The sequence below is a fragment of the Lepeophtheirus salmonis genome, chromosome 5 (genome assembly GCF_016086655.4).
Source record: "Lepeophtheirus salmonis chromosome 5, UVic_Lsal_1.4, whole genome shotgun sequence".
Lineage (NCBI taxonomy): Eukaryota > Metazoa > Arthropoda > Copepoda > Siphonostomatoida > Caligidae > Lepeophtheirus > Lepeophtheirus salmonis.
The window spans coordinates 64,296,021-64,314,664 of NC_052135.2; the positions used below are offsets into that span (position 1 = coordinate 64,296,021).

The 18,644-nt window shown below is 29.4% G+C and overlaps 1 protein-coding gene across 1 annotated transcript in view; it reads left to right on the forward strand.

The window, feature by feature from the left end:
- The first annotated feature begins 217 nt into the window (after positions 1 to 217).
- Positions 218 to 18,644, forward strand: part of LOC121118991 (FMRFamide receptor-like) — a 72,030-nt gene continuing 53,603 nt past the window's right edge. The window contains exon 1 of the mRNA XM_040713599.2: positions 218 to 358. The gene's annotated coding sequence lies outside the window, so the exon portion shown is untranslated. The remainder of the gene's footprint in view (positions 359 to 18,644) is intronic.

Below are 18,644 nucleotides of genomic sequence, written 5' to 3' on the forward strand. Positions count from 1 at the left end.
TCTATCAATTAACTTTGGAAATTTAATTGTATTAAATACCATTATTTCCTTGGTTTTATATTTTTATTGTTTCTCTGTCCCCTAAGATGATTGCTTGAAAAGTCTTACAAGATTATTTCTTTGAGCGCTACAGTTTAGTTCCTCCGACGCCTCCTTTACGATTTTTCTTTTAGATTCTTCGTTATGACGATTTTTACTTTTCTTTGAAACAGAAAATATAGTCTTTTTGAATACAGTGAAAAGAGTAACATGTATTAACCAACAATAAAAAATAGCCTTGATCGAAAATTATCAAATTGTCAAATAAACTAACATAGGATTAATAAATCAAAAAGGCAAATCCTTTTTTTTATTTAAGGTAAGGTTTTTTTTTTGACTTAAGACATGAACGTACTACTAATTTATGAAACATTTACATCATATATAGTTGAATTTCATCCACATTTTTTTTTACAAAAGACATTGATTTCCTAATGTAAAAGACTGTGAAAGTTTAATTGGATATTACTCATATAATGGGTGGGCACAAAATAATGTAAAAAAAAAAATCATCTCAAAGTAAACTTATATAACACATAAAAATTTAGATATACCATTTGAAAAAATTTTGTGATTAATTATTCATGAATTATCCACCAAGTTGTTTTTTTTTGTCAACCTTTATTTACAAAAGATAAGAGAAATTTCCTCGTTTGTTGAAGTCAAGTAGACCTATCAAAAATCTTTTTAGTTTTTTTATTGACCTAATCCTTGAAATATTAAACTTTGGCTGTATTTCCAGTTACTTAAAAAAAAGAATATGTTTTTATGAGGACTTGTTTACAAATTATTCACAATGAGTTGTTAATTTTTCAATATAAATGTAAATAAACTCTTGCAATCTTATAATCGTTTATTTTAAGCAATATATACATAAGTGAATAAAGCTTACAATCTTTTATATCTCGCTCAAAAATGACGTATATTGTAATTATTTCCTTTTTGTTCATTTTGGTAAATGTTAAATATTAATGACTTTACAAATTTAAGGTAATAACAGAATAATTTACTATTGATTTTTCATCATCATGGATTAGATGTAGCGTTTTGTCCATATCCATCTTAAAATCATTTTGATTTTTTTATGTAAGAGTATAAATGGAAGTATTCAAACACAAAGTTAACAGTGTACAAAAGGGTCATTTTTAACCAACGTATGTAAACACATTATAGCTTTAAAAAATCAATATTTCTTAAAGATGTACTTTAGCTAAGACATAAAAATAAATGAATATATTTTTTTATGAAGAATCACCTTAACGTGCAACAATACCTCAGAAATATTTAACATGGATCGTTATTTTTTCCTTTATAAATTCGAAATCATTAAATGTAAATCAGTTTAACTTTTAGAATAAAAATTATTTATCATCTTTCAAAATTATTTTTGTTGAAAAAAGAAAATAGGAGTATAGACTTGATGTGTCCTCTATAAAGATACCATTTGTTATAAAATATTAATACTTACGTTGAAAAGATTTAAGCGTTTGTTTTTTATTATAAAATGAGGTTGAGGTTTATATCAAAAACAATTGTATGATAGTTGGAAAACATTTATTCTTTGAGCTGACGTGGAAAGCACGATTTACATTTTACCAGAGATTTAAATCCAGAGATCCATAATCAAATTTCACACAAAGTATAGTAAACTACAACTTTAGACTATACTTGAAGTGAAAAGATGCACATTTCTAGTCAAGATGTGGATATATTTTATTACACTGATAATTATTTAAAAATTGTCTACAGTCTACCAAATTAAAAAAAATGAATTATTGCGGATGATAAATTGAATGCATAAATTATAATAGTAAAAACATTATAGTTGTTCATCGATACATACAGCATCATATTTGAAACGAATATTTAGGGGAAGTAAAGTTTTATATTTTGAAAAGTATACAGGGTTAGGTAGAAAAACTTGGAGTATTAATTAACGTGAACTCTATCATTAATAAAAGAAGACTTGCCTTTTATTTTTGTACATTCTAGTTCAGCCATCCTTTGTGCATAAACAAACTATAATAAAATATAACGACCTAGATCAATTGACAACACATTTGCAAGATTTTATTTCATTGTACTTAATGTCCGTAGGTTTGCAACCCGGTCATTCACCGAGAAGGAAAGACACTTTATGTATGTTTACTTCAAAGAATATTCCCAGGTCATATAAAGTTAAAGTAATATTTCGTGTCCGGAATCCGGCCCTGGAGAAAATTGCTATGAAGGAAAATTGCTCGGCAGAAAATTGCCCTTATTTTGTTCAAACTTCAAAAGAATAATAAGAAATTATAACAATACGTACTTTAAAAAAAATTTCGATTTCAAACTATATTACTCTTGTAGTGTAAATACTCAAAATTCAACTCAAAGACTTTAGACTTGCCTGCAACTCGTAAAAAAAGATTCAACAGGTGATATATTTATCTTTATATGAACATTCGCAATACTCACCAACATTTATTACTTATGTGCAAAATAATACTTTAAAATAAATTACAATTTATGAAGTTTCATAATTTTTATTTTTTGTGCCTTTCTCTTATTTTCTTATCATCATAATTTACAAAAACTAATACCTCTTGGGGCGTATCATTTTATTTTAAAGAAGAAAGACTGACTTAGTATTTTAGCTCTTATACTTACCTGCAACACCACCAGAAAAATAATGAACTTTAATAGGGGCTTCAAGGATTTAACAACTTGGTTGGCCTTCAACCCCTAAAAAGGAGCTATGGAGTTAAATATTGTGGAACGGGATCAGAAAAAAAAATTGAGGCCAAAACTATTCTCTCCCTCACAAAAGTTGCAAGAAAACATAATTTGATGTTCATGTTGGATCTAAAAACTCATTTCAAATATCCTTAGTTAATCAAAAACTACTCTTGACTAAAAAATAAATGTATTTATTCGTTATTTGGACTAAATTAACAAAATATCATTATTATATATTATCAATAATAAGTAATATTGCAAAGTAGGGCATTTGTCTCATCTGACCACAGGACAGTGCGTCATAAGTTGAGTTCATTCTTATTGTGGCCATAAGCATACTTCAGCCTAGCCTTTATGTACCTACTCTTGAGGAGTGGAGTCTTTCTTTGCACAAAACTAAGAACCTATTCTTGTACAAACCCCTTTGCACATTTGATCGTTTAAACAAAGTTTATGTTGCTTTCAACCTCTGCAGAATGGAATTGAGAATTGTTGTTGGATTTATGAACCTCTTGGACTGCATATATCACTTGTGTTGAACTCAGCTTAGACAGATGATTTTGGATGGAAAACTTGATGGAATTGTTTTTGTAGCTGTCACAGTAATTATGGGAATTGACTACAAGCTGTGAGATGTCCTCACTATACTCCTTGATATTGGTCAAGTTGAATGATGAATAAGACTGACGCAAGAAATTGACTCATCACATTTTTATACCTCAGAAGATTGTTCAAGGAAATTATTGATCTCTACTTTATAGAATTCCCTTAACCCCTAGATTTACCTTGTGAATGGACATACTGTATTATGGTCTTAATCACGAACATAAAGGATGGGAAAAAATTTCCCACCGAATTTCTAATTTCATCAGGCTGTGTATATTTCAATCCTCCCTCTAAGGATAGCGGTAAAATGTTTAATTTAAAAATTCACACTTTTGCCAGTTGCCCTGCCCCAAAAATTTTAAGAGTATTTATCACATGGAATGTCCACAGGATTACAGATAAATTTGTCACCCCTTTATTGTTATTTGGACTCCCTTCGAAAAACAATAAAGCTAAAAGTTGAGTATTTAAACATGGTATTTCAAGCTGCAATTGCAGAAAAATTAAAATTAGAGCTGATCAGGGTAGAAAATCTTAGAACAATAAAGATTGGAGCTGTAGCAAGATATTCATCATTTTTAATCCAGATTCTTAATATTGGTTTAACTGCATGAAGCACTGCTGGAGATTTAAAAAGATATTATCCCTCTTGTTCAGATTGAAGATTAAAGTGTAAAGTTCTTGCGTTGAATGCTTCGCAGTTTGATAAAACTTCAAAATGAATCCATTTATCATATTTTGTTTATTGCTGTTAGATTTTTAATTTTATTTTTCCAATATTTTTTTGTTCCTCAATTTTTTTCACAATTTAGTTCCTATTCAATTTAAAAACCATGCATTTTATGTCATCTTTTTCAATAATTTCAAAAAAGTATAGATATATTTTACTCAGGTAATTGCATTAATTATTTGATGTCTCAAATGTTATAACTGTTTTTATTGGGATAACGTTCTTTATAGAGACTTAATTATAAAATAAAATGTTTATTTATTTATTTTGTGTATGTAATCTCTCAAGAATGAATAAAGTTAAAAAACAAAAATTATCTTGATCTTTCCAAACTTCACCATGATAAAAAATAAAGGAAAATATGTTTGTTATTTCTACATTTTTAGAGGTGTATGAATACTTTCGAAACAAACAAAAATTGTTTTCGAGGCATAAAAAAATATTTTATATAAGAAGTTTATATTTTAAGTCAATAAATAGTAATTATTATCACAAACATAAATAAAAATAAAATTATAAACAATATTTTAAGAATTTCGATATAGGAAATATTGGAAATATTTAAAGATTATGAATACTTTTAGGCTCAACTCTACAAAGCTGGAGATTCAAAATAAAGTTTCCAATAAAAAACATCCTTTTTATTTAATTTAGAGTATTATTTTAAGGTTTATTTGGTATTATTAATGACGACTATGGAAAAAGAGTAGAAGTCTTGAGTTTCTTTATCACTCTTTCTACTGTGCCATTTGATGTTTATGAAATATTAATTTTCAGCAATTTTAGGTTCTTCATACATTATTCTAAACAATATTGTTCATATAATAGTTACACATACTGGTATTAAAAATAGCTTCAGGTTCATTGAATGAAGGCCACTCGAATATCCCTAGTTTGAACTTTTTTAATACTAAAACTCTTACACATGAAAAAAAAACCGCTTTCTCATCTTTAGTTAACTAAAATTAAACGCTCATTGCAAATAAATATTTAATAGAATGCTCCTTCTTTTTATTCTATTCACTCAATAAAATAGTACAAAATAAATCTTCTCATTTTGATGTAGGGGGCATTAAGTATTAACAAAAGTATACTTCTTTCAAATTTTTACAAGAGTATTTTCTTAGAATGCTTATCCTTCCCCACACAGATATATATTAAGTACATATTCTAAACATAAAAATCTCTATTGGTCTTTAATAGTTGTTACATATTAAACTATATGTAAGCATTAGTGAACAGTTTACCATTATATTTTATATCTAAATAATAATCTAAAATAGTAGCTGTAGAAAAAAATATTGAATTCTTTAGACCGTAGAGGAGAGATTATTTTTAAACTAATGAATTCTTATCAAATGAGGCGTATTCTATATGGAATAAGATATTTCTCAATCCCTTTAATTCCCTTGGGTATACAGGGCCATACATAAGTTTTAACGCTTTCATAGATGACTCAAATATTTTCAGCGCTTTATTTAACAATATGCAATATAATTGGCGCAAACTCAATCCTAAATCGACTTCAACAAGATATAAACGGGTTAACAAAAAATCCCTCATTCAGTCATTATGCATTAAGGAAGAGGGATGAAGCTCTTTAGAATGAATACAAATTGTCATTACAAATTGGTTAGAGATGGGTGGATCGATAAGCATTAATACCACTCAATATAAAATTTGCAAGCTTTGTAAGACTATTAGCTGTATTATAGCATTTCAAACAGTAGTCGTTGAAGGTAAGCAAAGACCTACAGGAATATCGAAAAGGTACAATTTAAGAATTTATCTGCACCAAAAACGATCAATGTCTAACATGGCGTCACCAATTAGAATGTTAGAGCCATTAATGCATAGATTTGTCTGTAATGAAATAAAGTAGGCTACGGTGAGAGACTCACAGAAGCTATTATCGAGACAAACAATTAAGGGTCCAATAATTTTTGGAAATTTATCGCAAAGCTCTGCATTAAATTTAGTGAAGAGAGAAAATTAAAATATTTATTTACCTTCCAAAAAAAAAAAAAAAAACCTTGGAAAAAAAAGCTTATCTTTGATAGTCTGAGCAGGAGTTCCAAGCTCCAGTGATAAATTTCTTTTAGTTTTTTCTACAGAAAGTCTTTGTATAAAACAAGAAAACTTCCCTTCGAAAATTTTGTAAGATATTGTCTATCACTTGTCTTAGGACCATTCTTCATATAACCATTCCTATCAGAGCTTGTTATCCCTTTGCAATGACATCGAAGAAGCATGGGCAAAAGTTCCAGAAAAAAATATAAATACAACTCTTTACACCCTTGTTCATTAAATTTATAAGATAACACGGTAGTCATATTGTATACGTAACTTTTACACAATGAACTAAGATATGTTAACTATCAATTTTATTTTTAGTGTTTTCTTAGTAGCCTACATATAATTATGTTTTATTAATTATCGAATAAACTTAAACTTATGAATAACCCAGTGTTAAATTTGAAGACAGAATAAAGATATAGCTATGACACTTCGATAATTAATCAATTTCAGAATGTTTTAATAGCTCAAAAACATATCAAGTGTCATCTTAAGCACAATACTATAAATCATGTATATCATAAATTAATAATTCACATAGATGATATAGCAAAAATATGATACACAAAAAATAATTAAAGTAAGATTATTCAGTCTCTAGAGTAAATGAACAATTTTATGTAGATATATGATGTATTCTTTCATGTGAAACAGTATATAGATAACAGATAGAGCTAGAATCTATATCTATTTCAAGTGTCTGCAAGAAATCCATCAAAAGCCAAATTGTTGGTGCCTCCGCTGATTTGGCATGTAAACGCTTACATAAATTAGGTTGTAAACCCTCAGAAGATGTTTTGAAAACTCAAAAAAAAAAATTTGCAACCCTTTCATGGACTCAAAAGAGAAGTGGTTCTGCCACAAGATGGCTTCTTTAATCCTTTTTACAAATAAATTGAAAGTCTAAGATAAAGAGAGAAACTGCACATTCTGTAACTCTAGTTTAGAGACTTCAAGACATCGATTTTGGGATTGCTCAAAAGTGGTTAACATTGTACAGATGACCAAGGATTTTTAGTGGAAATACTAAAAGTCAGAATTAAAGATTGGGGATTGGCTAATAATGTAATCACCTAAACATAGATTTCACTTCAAAATAGAATACTCTATAACTAAGCTGCTATTTATTATCTCCGCCACAAGAAGTATTAACTCGTGCATACCCATTAGTCTGGACAAACTCCTCTTAAGATCCCACGAAGTGATAGTAAGGTTCGATATGAATGGAAATTGAATTTTCTTATGGGATTAATTTTTAATTTAATTGTTTAGGAGATTTTCGTTAAGTTATTATCTTTTTTCATTTAACCATGCTTGTTTTTTGTTTGTTTGAACATTACACTACAAATTATTCTCACTATTGTTATATTAATTAGTTAATATTTTTTTTAATTTATTCACTGTTCCCTTTATATGAACCAAAAAATTACGTAAACAAATATACATAAATAATCTTTATAGTTTAAATGTATTGCTTCAAATAAAAACTCTCAAAAATTTCTATCAAAGAGGCAAGTTGAAAAAGAAAAACACAAAATAGCCTATTTCACGCAAGCAGTTTTTGGGGGGGGGGGGTGAGTTAAGTGTCATAGATTTTAAATTTTAAAAAAATGAAGTGTATTAATAATAATAATATAAAAAAATTTATTAATAAATCACATCCATAATTATTACTATATAATAAGAATTGAACCCAAAATAAATACTAGCAATCAAGAATCCGGGTTACAAATTGTAAAACTACTTAGGATTGACTTTAGTAGCTTCTTATATTGGAGTAATACTGAGGGATATAGTTTCACTTCTTTTGGTGCCTGGAACCAGGAGGCTTCACCAGCTTTGAGGATTTTCAAGTCTAGTGTGGTATATGTAGCAACAGGTGGCATAAATGTTTTCCCATGTTCGTAACAGTATTTTGGTTCATAGAATGCAAGCTTTTCCGCAATTAATGCCTTAGAGTCTAATAAAGCAAAATCAATGGCTTTAGACTTCTGTGGAGACTGCTTCTTCCTTTGAGATAATCAAAAGAGTATAGAAGCTTTGATTAATTCCAAAGGTCCATTTTCCAGACCCTTGATGATGATGGTGACGAATCTTTGCAGAAGTTTGACGGTCCTGCAATCCAAGCTTCTTGTCTCGGATTATATCCAGAATAGAATCCCCAGTGAATAAAGGAACATATGCCCAAATAATGAGTTGAGCTGTAGACCATACCGGGGAGTGAGCAGCAATTTTCTCGTTGTGGAGGTCAGTACGAATCGTGAGCCTATGGTAGAACTCTCTGTGTGAAACCTGTCTCCTTTATTCAACGTCCAGTTTCCTTGACCTATTGATAAAATTTTTGAAATAAATTTATGGAATAATATTCACTAAAAGTGCAATTCTACCTCCAGTGATTGATTTAGGCCTTTTTATGGAGTTAAATAGCATTTGCAAAACAGCTTTTTAAGCCACTCTTGTTCCTCTTTCATCCCCTTTATAGAAAATTGAGACGAAGCAGAGGCTTTATATATAACTAGGCGAACTAATTGTGTGTTATATAGATATATTCTTCTCTGAAGATTAAAATTTCTCCACTTGTCGAGGTTTTGGTAAATAGCACAATTTATAGAATGCCAATTCAAATTATGAGCGCTCCTAAATCATGCCCAACATCTCAATTTTATTTTTGACTTAGCAACTTCTTACTTTTTGATCCTCACTTGGCTTCCAAGTACCCAGATAAAGAATCGAGATATTTTACCTGTTGAGCCTTAGACCAGATCATTTCTCATACTTTTCGAAGAAGAGCAATAGGATATTGATTCTTTTAAGAAGCTGTGACTCAGAATTAGCTTTTACTGTTAAAGGGACACCATCTGCATTGGCATTGATCCGATGCGGTTTGTCATTAAAATACTAAACCCACCGCACTTTTTTAAAATATGTATAATTAATTCTTCTATGGCTGCAATGAATAGAAGTGGCGCGGTTGGGCAACCTTGTCAGTAGCTTTTTTTCAGATACATTGATTCATTTTTTTCTCCATTTAATAATATGTTAGATGAAACATTATATAATAGTGCCATCACAGGATTAAAACACTTTTTGGGGAAAATTTACTTAATAGCCTTAAAAATATGACAATGATTTATCGAATCGAATGCCTTACTAAAGTCAACTCTAATAAAAGCTTCATATTTTTGTCTAGTACTGACTGATTTGATAGCTGCTTCGATGTCTCGTGACACATTGTACATTTTCCTTTTCTTCAAGAAGCCATTCTGAGCCATCCCAACATTTTTATTTAATATGGGGTCCATTTGCAAAGCCAAAACACACGATAAAATTCTGTAAGAGGCATTCGATACAGTAATAGGCCTCCAGTAATTAATGTCCGTCCCATCTCCTTTTTTAGGAATCAAAACTATTCTTCCTTTTGTTGATCCAGAAAGGATACAAATTTATACAGAAAGGGCTTATTTCATCCGGGCCCTTGGTAAAAAGCTCTCTAGAAAACTTCATCTGGGCCGACTGCCTTGTTAGCATTAAAATTTTTCATGATTAATCCACACTTTTAGGGGGAAAAATCCTTGCAACTTAGACTACTAATGATAATCCCGAATGAAAATATTTTATAATATATTTTGGACTCGTAACTACTTTTCCATTAGTAATAATCTTTTTATTCCAGAATTTGAGTATTTGTTTCTCTGGAAATTTTTTATGTCTTTTGTTTGAATCATTCTCATCCATAACTCTGTCTTTCATTACTTTCTTGACAATTTTTGCTATTCTAAATGAATTAACAGGATCTGTCGTAAAGGTTCAATTAAAAAGAAGCTAAAATGTTATAATTTTTCTATTTCGTTTTGATATATTTGTTTTTGCTTTTCCTATCCTGAAAAAAAATATGAAGCAGAAGTTTAGATAGCTCGAGATAGAACAAATATTGCTTGCTTTGCGTTGAATTTTGACTCATAATATTGAAAAACATTTATTAAATGTTTACTCTAAAGTTTTTTTCGCCAAGAATCCATCTTGATTACATAAATAAAGCCGTTTCAAATGCCAATAGAAGCTGATGCCTATTAGTTTATGATGAGTTACTGGCTCAGGTATATATATTGCTCTGTCGACAGTTTTGTTTAGGTAGTAGGTCATCAACGCCATTTCAATCCGAGAAGACTCTTTGTTTCTTTCCTAAGATACTTTCTCATCTGGACGGTGATTTTTTAAGATGTCTACCAAATTAAACCTCACACAAAGCTCCCCTAAACATTTTGAATTTGGATATTGTTTTGTCAACCTGTCAATGTTTAATTCTCCCAGCAATATATATGAAAACAGGTCTTTCTTTATAATATTAATTTTAGATTAAGAAGGAGTAGACATCTCATTTGGTCCAAATGCATTAATTACAGAAAATATCACCATTGATGGTCATACGTATTTTATTCCAGGCACTCTTCCCGGAGTAACTCTTTACAAAAATAGCATCATTAACTTGTTTCTTTACTAGTGTCTACTGTCTTTATCTCTAGTAAAAAGGGGCGTCAAACTTTTATAGATGGCAAAGAGAACAATTAGAATAGCTAAAGGATGAAACTTTTGATTTTATGTCCTGAAGACACATAATTTCTGGATTTGTCCACAGAAGATGGTTCATTAAATTATGCCTCTACTCCCTATATTTTCCTTCCCTAGTGTTAAAAGAAAGTATTTTTTAATGTCCATATTCGATTTAAAATCATTGGATAATGAGTTCAAATAAAAATCTGTGATTCTGGTCTGTTTACGATTAAGAGAATATAAAGAATTCAGATCTTTATTCAAATTGATAGATTTAAAAAAATAAAGCCTTGTTTGAGTTTTGTTCTAGCGGATTATCTTATTTAATGTAAAAGTAACAAAAGACAACAAAAACACAAAAATTGTATTTTCCCTTAATACTTTTTTTAATTTAAAATTTCATTTTATCAACATAAAATGGAAAAAAAGACAACATGAGCGTTCAACCATCAATCAATAAGGACTAAACCTAGATATCTTTGACTGTTTATTCTCTCTTACAAGGGAAAGGGTTTTATCCAGTTTACTTCTTTTTAACAGAGGAAGCACGAGTATGACGGTCTGGAATTGTATGGGCGTCCACATGAGGCTTGTATTTTTTTTCGGATTATTACCTTCACCGTCATTCGCCTTATCTCCATTTTAAAAGAGAACATTTGTTTCCTTATCCGGGTTTTAGGTCTGTATTTGTATAACATTTTCATTTCCCGCTCATTGTTTAATCCAGAAGACTTAACTTCATCTTTTTCTAAAACAGTTTGGGTCTCACTAACATCTTTCATTTTTTCCACTCCACAAAACATATGCTTAATTAAACTTCCTTGAACTGGTACAATTTGAGGTAAAGGCAAAGGATCAGATACAATTTCCACAATGTAGTCACTCTCTCCCCAAATTTCCAAATGACTCTTATATTTCCCCTCCGCTTTATCATCCATTGTTTTTTTTTTTTGGATAATGGTCTATAATTTTACCAAATTGATTCAACCAATTAAACCTATAGCTATTTGCATCATTTACTCTTTTGAAAGTATTAATAAGTGTTACAATCAATTTCTTCCTTTTATAAATATTCATCTTATCAATTCCTTTTCCTTTAAAACTGACCTCCTCTAATGAACCGTCAGTATTTTTTTATTTTCATCTCCTTATGTTTTTTCAAGTCATCAATTCGATCTTTAATACCTATAGGGAATCTTGTATAAAAACAAGTTGACAATAGGCTATATCTAGGATTAGCACCCGCCATTGCATTTTCATTCAAACCATACTTCATTGCTATATCGTAAATATCAATGTGTTTAACATTTTCTATTCTAAAGCACAAACTTTCTGCATTATCCATTGTGTGCACAAAAGTCTCCCATTTATAGTTATTATCTAAGTTCCCACAAATTTCTGCATCTTTATGAAGGGTGTTATTCTCCTTGATGACATTTGAGTCACCTCTTCTATCTATCATCAATAATTTTGTGATATTATCATCAGGAAGTTTATCGGGAGGTTTAGTAGACGTATTTAAAAAAAAAGGAGAAGAACAATAAATAAAAAATAATGACGTGCTTTATTCATTGCATACCATAAAACTTGGGATAGACAATTGCAAAAGAGAGCTAATAAAAATAAGGGTGAGAAGGAGAGCACAAAGGAAGCAAAGCAAAGAAAATCAGAAGAGAAAAAAGGAAATGTTTAACCCAAGTGTAGAATTCCAAAACTCATTTTATGCTGAAAGAGGCACTTTGAGAAGAAGTGGTCTAGGAATATATTGAAGGTGCAAGTCATTTTTGATAAGATGAAGAAAAGTAGAGATAGGAAAAATGGAAAGGAGTAAAATAAGTGTAATAATAGATCAGGATGGTAATGAAGTCAGCGATGAGGAGAAAATTAGTGAATTGTAGATTTCAATCAAAATCTATACCACTGCCGAACATGCAAAGACGGTGATGGAAGCAGTATTGGTTTCTATGTTACTCATAACACAAATTTTAATTCCATAATACAAAATGATGATACTAGAAGCAATGGCTTAAGACATTTTCCTGTATTAAACCAGACCGGAATATTAATAAAGGTGTGCCTCGGTACAAATAAAAATGTGTTTGATATTTTCTCCTCTTCAGCACAAACCTTCTGCATCTTCTATTGTGAGCACAAAGGTATCCCATTTATAGTTATTATCCAAGTTCACACGAACCTCTGCATCTTTATGACTTGCTTTATCCTCGGGATCTCAAGATACAACCTTCGACTCTAAAAAACGGACCTCGAGTAACTGTAGTAAAAAAACAAAAACAAAAAACAAGCAAAAAGGAACTTCTTGTACTTAAAACTTTGAACTTACTAAATCCGAATTTAATTTATACAACACACAAAAGACGTCTGCACAATATTGATAAAACCTAATATTATTTTGTAATGAAGTTACTCTGTGTTTTTTGGAATGTATGGAAAGGTATATGAAATTATTGTACGAGCATAAAGTAGTTATGTAAATGAAAAAAAATATTGACCTGCACATTTTTATATATGAAGTAAAAAAATAACATGAGATTTTCTCCTTCTCTTGATTTTTTTAAAGATTGTTGTATGTTGACGCATTACATTTGTATAATATATACATATACAAAGAAAAAATAAGTTGTATATGTACATTGATTATACAATCTTGGAAAGAGGGAATAATAAAATACGGAAAAGTGTTAGTATCTGTTTTTAAGGTGTTTCAATGATGATTTTCCTTTATGTAGGTACAAAAAAGTAGCATTGAGTAAATAAGTAAATTATATATAATTCTTTTTTATAGAAGCTGAGAGTATAGCTCTGGGTGGGTTCTTGGTTTACTTTTTCCAGATATATTGTCTAGGAGTGAGATTCCAAAAAGCAAATATTCAAATTTCGGGATCTCGTTACTAAATAATAAATACTGTAGGTTTTTTGTATACAGGGTGGGTGCCTTTCCAAAAGGCCATAAAATAAGTTATTTTAAACATAAAAGTTTTGTTTTTATTTCACAATGATAATACACGTTTAAAGTTTTTTTACGCAGTTTTAAAAATCTTATCAGATAGTTGATGCCCACATTGTTGATACACTGAATAAACCAAACATCTCTATTTTAAAACATTGTTATGTTTTCATTTTTTTCCTCCTCTTTAAACAAAAATGTTCATTGGGATATTTAGAAAAATAGTCATGATAGATGAAAAATTAATGTGCAAAATATCGTATTTAATATATTTCTGGAGAATTATTTGCTTAAATAATTAGTTACAAGTGATTCCTTAAAGATCTTCAAAATGTTGGGGTTTCTATAATAAATCCAAATGCAATTACTTTATTTAGACAAACTTCACAAATATAGAATTATGTGTTGACACTCTATCTGATAGCATCAGTTCTAACCATCTAGCATCATTATTCGTGGTTTTCTTTCCGTTTATTTTTTAAAGTCAAATTATGAAAATAATTGAAAATAAAATATTTTTGTCATTTAAAAATTAATGCAATTATTTTATTTTCATAAAGCGCTGAAATAAAAGTCATGGACTAAATTGGAATTAGTGTCATTTAATAAAATATTCTATGAAATGATTTTTTTGCAATGTTTATTCTCGATAGCAAATATGTACATGTTTCTCACTACTCCAATACATGATAGGCACTGATTGTATTTCTAAAACAAAACTTTGGTATATCATTTTTACAATAAAATTACAACCAACTCTCTAGTACTTCTACGGCCAGATTGCCGTAGACTATAAAAATGAAGGTAAGTTGTGGAACCTCGTATTTTTAGAAGAAAAAAATATGGTATGCCTGTCTTTAGCATGTTACATTCTCTATTCTCATTTTTATCAGTATCACCAATAATGTGCTTTTTTTATGAGTCCTCATTTTATATGCAAAAAGGAAATAAGAAATAAAGGAAGGAAGAAGAATCACGTAAAAAAATAACATAAATAAACATTTTAGTTAATAATCATACCCCTTCTGAAATCCACCTTATCATTATACATAAATATATAACAAAGCAAAAAGAATTAAATCAAATCCGTCAGCATACAAAATTTGGAAGATAATTACAAGCAAATAACAAGAGCTGTATCAAAAGTAAATAAGAATAAAAAATGAGGTACAATTCACCGTTAAAAGTACATAAAATATCCATTTTAATACTTTTTCTTTTATAAGCTTTGTAAAACCTTACAATCCACTTTAAAGAGTCTAAATATTTTGCCAACATCGAGGGATAATACCAAATAAAATCAGCACCATATTTCCGCTCAGATCCAGAGATGTCCGTAACCATCAAAGAGAAGGCACATATTTTGCAATACCTCAGATTATAGCAGCTGCTATCTCCTCAGCAGCTAAAGATTCATAATTTTGCTGGTAATAAGAGTTTTGGAGTTCAACAACACTCATTCCAACGCCTTTGTCTCTCCCAGGGATACCTTTCGTTTTGAAAGCCCAAACTTCATTGTGCAAAGCTCTCCCTACCCTACACTTATTAATTTTTAACTGTGCTCCCCATTATATGAGTCTCAGGGAACAAGTTTGGACTTGGGGTATTATGCACAATGCATATAAGGTATATAAGGCATATAAGTATCATTTTCTGGGCCCGAATTTTCTAGGAACGCCCCTTGTTTTAAGTACCTGTTACCAAATTGATCATGTATTTAAAAGAACCAAGATCGATAAAGTAGAAGCGAGATTGAAACTATTCAAATGAAAGAACTGAGACTGGGACAAATAGAACCACTGAACCTGAACCGGGCACAACCTTACACTTAAGTAATAGCTTTTTAACAGCCATAAACAATATTTTATTGTTGCTTTAATTAGTCAATTAGAGTGGTACTGATTAAGTATAAGTAAGCATTTTAGTGTTACATTTACTCCATCTCATCTAGGAATCTTCTATTAACTCCATGTACAAAGAATGTATTTCCTGTTTTTAATATAGTTTGTTGATGAACAATTTATGGGTTAGCCAGTATGTCAAAAAATAATCATTAAACCTTCATCTTTTCACTTAATCTGATTTAACCAGTAACGATCTTTTTTTTTTCCGCTTGTGCCGATATAGAACAGTTTACAAATCATAAAGTGAGAAATAAAAAAATATGTAAGGTTTTTATGTTGATTAATAGTCCACATTTCTTTCTTCCATGTATCAAAAGGGGATTTTATGATGTACTTGTACATTTGTACATTTCTAACTTACTAACAAATTATGTTCCTAAATATTGAGGTTACAAAACATTTGTTTCCATTTTCTTATTATTTATCGACCCCAGTGATAGAAATGGAAAATAGAACGGTAGTGGAAGATTTTTAAATGTATAAAACATGTCTTGTTTGATAATAGTTTCATAATTTATAACTAATCCATCCTTTACAGCCTACAAACATGAATGTTCTTTCTTCCATCTTCTATTTTCGATTATGAATTCACAACTGCATATTTAGTTGTAATGATAATTCATTAGATCAGCTACGAACAACTGCTACGAAGGGGGATATGAAAATAAACAGGCAAGAATTACTCAAATGTCGATCCTCAATAATACTTTGGTTACAAGAAGTTCTGAAAATTATAACTCGGCAGTAAATCTTCAAGGTCTCTCCATTATGAGCACACTCAAGCACTTAATCAGGTTTTGAACGTGGTAGAACAGGAAAATCAAAAGCTTTAGAATAAACTTACAATTACAACTGATTAGGTTAAAAAAAAATCGCCCTTCATTTTGCCAACTTCAAAAATCGGGCGAGCTAAAAATGCACATAATTATCATCACTAACCTGTGAGCTAAAAAGTATTTACCTTCACACAACGATGGCTCTATTTTTATTTAATTCACATGATTCTAAGTTAATAACAATCTTCAAAAGACAGCTGTCAAAATTTTATGACAATCTCTTCTTTAGATATAAGTTATTGTCTTAATTGTGTCGCTACATTTATTATTTTGCAAAAGAATGGAAAAAAAATATCATTTCTTAATGTCAAACTGTTTTTTGGTTTGAAAAAGGGCAGTTTTTTTTTATAAGCCTAGGACATTTCAGACATGTGTTAATGGTATAGGTGTGCTATACTTATTAATTGATGCTAATACGTAATATCATAGATATAACTCTTACTAGAGACAAATAATGTGTTTATATTGCTAAATAGTTGGAAAAACACATAAGGGAAGTGATTGCGTTATGATTTGAAAAAGGTTACGGATATTAAACTATTTATACAGTGTACTACAGGATAACCGTCATAAAAAGTTAGTATGAAAGAGAAAACATTTCGTAAGTACAGATGATAGGATACATTTATTACTAATTAATTATTCGAATTTGGGACAACATTTTATATTTTTAAATTGAAATAACATGAACCATTACTAAGTATTGCAGCATGAATCATCATTAAATATATTTTTTCTTCCGGTCAAATGTATACGTACTATATAAATCTGAGATATTACACAATAAATATGGACGGAAAGTAAATGAATATTTGGAGTTAAATTTTGCTTTTGAAAAGTAAAACATAGTTAGTATTGGGATTAAGTCTGAAACTCCGGACCCGTTTCAGTTCCGATTCTATGAGTAAAATCGGCGTCTCACCCAAATTTCCATTTGAACATATCTTTTAATAAGTTTTGTGTTTTTTTATAACTTCATTTGCACAAGTATTGCTTCAAAGATTTCTTATTAGATTTCAAAGTGAATGATTTCCATCCATTGAAGGGCATAGTTTTTTGTTTTTTTTGCCAATATTCTGCCACACATTGAATAATGGGGTTGAAAAAGATTAAATTTAGATCTGAGGTAAGAGACCAAATATCAAGGAGATCGTCTTTATCGGTTTCAAAAGAATCATTTTACAAAGAACCAAGAGAAAAATTATTCCTAAACCAATACTCAACACTTTACCAATAATGATTACCTTTAGGTTAAATAGACTCGGATAAGTTCAACTTTAGGAAACTAGTCAATCTTGTTTGAGATAAAAATAATAATAAAAAGATTATTTTATATTTCCTAGTACTTTCAATAATTAGTTTTAAATGTATTTTCATATTAGTATTAGAAAAATATATTAATTCTTACTTGAGTTCTTTTCATTTCAACACTTGAAATAAATTAAGACAATACAATTATCTTCAATCATAAGTTGATTTAAAAACTTATACCGCTCTATAGGTACTCTTTACAAATATTATGATTGAATAGTACGTAAAATGCTTAAGATATAAGAAATAATAATGCAAAAACTTGAGAAAAAGTTATTTTTGATCACACGAGATATGTTTATTGTTTAATAAAACCAATACAAGTATGATTTTACATAAAATAATATAACTAAATAACTTAAAATTTGAAATCAAACATTGATATTTATTCAATAGAACATTCTTTCTATCTCTGATTAGTATTGTTAAATGGATCGGTTATATAATGATACCAGGATACTGACGTACTTTCAAACGCTAATATATTAAATTGGTATTAAAAGTTGCATTTAGAGCGCACCTACGTCATAGAAAAATTGCCTACTAATGATATAACTTTCCAATTTATGTACTTTAATCCTAAACAAAATCATCATATATGTAAAAAAATGACAATTTTTTTTTGCATATTTCTCAAAAAGTCCTGAAATTTTTTAGATCTCAAATGCTCCAACAACCACAACTAAAAAAATCCTACGGTAAAGTGGTAATACTATCTCTAATTTGTATCTAAAGTTTTCCAATCTCTACCTAAATTTTATCTTTCGTTAAAATAAATTAACACATTCCTTCTACGGTGTTTGTTTATTAAACATTAATATTCTAAATCAGATATTAGCGTTGTTTGCTATGATTAATTTTTTAAAATCATATACTAATTTACATACGTGATAAGAAAAAAATATATA